General features: G+C 40.2%; 1 pseudogene; it reads left to right on the top strand.

The window, feature by feature from the left end:
- Nucleotides 1-213: 213 nt before the first annotated feature.
- Nucleotides 214-1,918, top strand: LOC107525781 (60 kDa heat shock protein, mitochondrial pseudogene; annotated as a pseudogene).
- The last annotated feature ends 1,684 nt before the right edge of the window (nucleotides 1,919-3,602 follow it).

The raw sequence follows: 3,602 nt of genomic DNA, 5'->3' as shown, positions 1-3,602 counted from the left end.
CCAGTCAGGGCACATGACTGGGTTGCCAGCTCAATCCCCAGTAGGGGGCATGCAGGAGGCAGCCATTCAATGACTCTCTCTCATCATTGATGTTTCCCTATCTCCCTCTCTCTCTTGAAATCAATAAAAACATATATTTTTTAAAAAGAACTTAGCAACTCGCCACCGAAGGGGTGCCTCGCCCCTCGCACGCCTGGCCACTGCCCTGCAGAAATGCTTTGACTACACAAAGTCCTTCAAGAGATTAGGCCAGTTCCAGGGCACTTGCTCCTCATCTCACTCAGGCTTATGCCAAAGATGTAAAATTTGGTGCAGATGCCCGAGCCTTAATGCTTCAAGGTGTAGACCGTTAGCCTGTAGCTGTTACTATGGGGCCAAAGGGAAGAACAGTGATTACTGAACAGAGCTGGGGAAGTCCCAAAGTAATAAAAGATGGTGTGACTGTTGCAAAATCCATTGACTTAAAAGATAAATATAAAAATATTGCCACTAAACTTGTTCAAGATGTTGCCAATAATACAAATGAAGAGGCTGGGGATGGCACCACCACTGCTACTGTACTGGCATGCTCTATTGCCAAAGAAGGCTTTGAGATTAGTAAAGGTGCTAATCCAGTGGAAATCAGGAGAGGTGTGATGTTAGCTGTTGATGCTGTAATTTCTGAATTTAAGAAGCAGTCTAAACCTGTGACAACCCCTGAAGAAATAGCTCAGGTTGCTACAATTTCTGCAAATGGAGACAAAGAAATTGTCAACATAATTTCCGATGCAATGAAAAAGGTTGGAAGAAAAGGTGTCATCACAGTAAAGGATGGAAAAACACTGAATGATGAATTAGAAATTATGGAAGGCATGAAGTTTGATCGAGGTTATATTTCTCCATACTTTATTAATACAGCAAAAGGTCAGAAATGTGAATTCCAAGATGCTTATGTTCTACTGTGTGAGAAGAAAATTTCCAGTGTTCAGTCCATTGTACCTGCTCTTGAAATTGCTAACGCTCACTGTAAGCCTTTGGTCATAATTGCTGAAGATGTTGATGGAGAAGCTCTAAGTACACTTGTTTTGAATAGGCTAAAATTTGGTCTTCAGGTGGTAGCAATCTAAGCTCCAGGTTTTGGTGACAATAGAAAGAACCAGCTTAAAGACATGGCTATTGCTACTGGTGGTGCGGCATTTTGAGAAGGATTGACTCTAAATTTTGAAGATGTTCAACCACATGGCTTAGGAAAAGTTGGAGAGGTCACTGTGACCAAAGATGATGCCATGGTCTTGAAAGGAAAAGGTGACAAGGCTCAAATTGAAAAATGTATTCAAGAAATCATCGAGCAGTTAGATATTACAACTAGTGAATATGAAAAGGAAAAACTAAATGAACACCTGGCAAAACTCTCCAATGGAGTAGCTGTGCTGAAGGTTGGTGGGACAAGTGATGTTGAAGTGGATGAAAAGAAAGACAGAGTACCAGATAACCTCAGTGCTACATGAGCTGCTGTTGAGGAAGGCATTGTTCTGGGAGGGGGCTGTGCCCTGCTTCGGTGCATTCCAGCCTTGGACTCATTAACTCCAGCTAATGAAGATCAAAGAATTGGTATAGAGATTATTTTAAAAGCACTCAAAATTCCTGAAATGACCATTTCCAAGAATGCAGGTGTTGAGGGATCGTTGATAGTTGAGAAATTATGCAGAGTTCCTCAGAAGTCGGTTATGATGCCATGCTTGGAGATTTTGTGAATATGGTGGAAAAAGGAATCATTGATCCAACTAAGGTTGTAAGAACTGCTTTATTGGATGCTGCTGGAGTGGCCTCTCTGTTAACAACAGCAGAAGTTGTAGTCACAGAAATTCCTAAAGAAGAGAAAGACCCTGGAATGGGTGTGGGAGGGGGGATGGGTGGGATGGGAGATGAGATGTTCTAATCCTGGAATAGTGCTTTACCATTACTGAGAACTGTGAGAGGAATCTCAAGGCTGTGCTCCTCACCTATAACTTCAGAGAAGTCATTTGAAGGAAATGACTGAAGAAAAGGCTGGTTGATGTTCAAGAAAATCACTACAACCATCAGTTACTGGTTTCAGTTGACAACATACAATGGTTTACTACTGTCATTGTCCATGCCTACAGGTAATTTATTTTGTATTTTTGAATAAAAATACATTTGTACATTCCAGGAAAAAAAAAAGAAAGAAAGAAATCAGCTAATACACACTGTGTGCAGGGCACATTTTATGGAAGAAAAAGGATACGGAAATAACAAGGAATTATCTAAACTAGCAGCATAATATTTACTTAAATCCACTCACACTAAAGCATGAGCTGGGTCTACATAATCAAAGTGAAGTGGAGAATTAAAGTAATTTGAGATAATTCAGACTAGAAAAATTTACCTCAAAATCTTTCACCAAATTCAATCAATTATCTAATTGAAACAAACTTTAGGGAATTTAGGCTTCAATTAGTCTAATAATTGATTTAATTTTCATTTAGTTTTGTGTATGAAAACACACCCACATTCACTCTACCTTGAACCTTTCTATTTAGTGACAACCTAATGCAGCCCTCATCACTACAACTGACATAATGTATCATATTTCATATCCCAGCCATAAGACTTCATTGGCAAGGTCATAATACAGCTTTAGGGGAAAGTTTCAATTTTCTACAACCTGAATTATGTAACTGGATGTTGTTTTTTTGGAGGTGAGGGATGGAAAATTCCTATACTTCTAATATAGACTTGTTTATTAATTTTTTCTATTTTCATTCTTTACAAAATGATTTCTTGCTTTTTTTGTACATCTGACATCTTGCTGGAGAAGCTGGAAAACTTTAGTTGCAGAGAAGAAGACCAGAGGAGATTTTCACTGCTCACTTCTGCTAATTCAAGATTTCACACAGTACAATTTCCCACATTAAGTAAACCCTCTATAGTAGCAGTAGGAGCACACTAGTTAGTCCCTCCATTTTTTAAAATAAGCTCTTTTTCACTTTTATATTTTTTATTGATTTCAGAGAAAGGAAGGGAGAGGAGGAGAGAGAGATACAAACATCAATGATGAGAGAGTCATTGATCAGCTGCCTCCTACACGCCCCCGACTGGGAATTGAGCCAGCAACCCAACCCAGGCATGTGCCCTAACCAGGAATCGAACCTTGATCTCCTGGACCCTAGATCGATGCTCATCCACTGAGCCATGCCCAGCCTGGCAGTCCCTCCACTCTTGAAGGCAAAACAATCTCCTCCTGCCTCCTTCTCCAATCACTAGTAAATTTAAGCAGTTCAGAAGCATCAACATTTGCCTACTCAAACTCAGTAATAAGTACCTAAAGCCTATTCAGTCCAAACCAGTATCACAAACAGAAACACATGAGTACACACAACTGTAGGAGTTACTTCATTCAGCAATCAATTAGTGGAACTGAGCTGGGCGCTGAAGATACAAGATAAATAGAGTCCCTGCCCTCCAAAAGTCTTCAGTATAGTCAAAGAGAGAGACAAATAAACTGGCAAATTTTCAATCCAAGCTGAAGGTAACTGGTCACAGGGCACTGAAAGAACACAGAGGGGCCCCTGACCCAGGGTCACCCTGGAATTCAGGGAAGA

This window comes from Miniopterus natalensis, chromosome X (genome assembly GCF_054644295.1).
Source record: "Miniopterus natalensis isolate mMinNat1 chromosome X, mMinNat1.hap1, whole genome shotgun sequence".
Classification (NCBI taxonomy): Eukaryota; Metazoa; Chordata; class Mammalia; order Chiroptera; family Miniopteridae; genus Miniopterus; species Miniopterus natalensis.
Note: the sequence above shows the minus strand (reverse complement) of the source record. Positions and strands in the feature narration are given on the sequence as shown.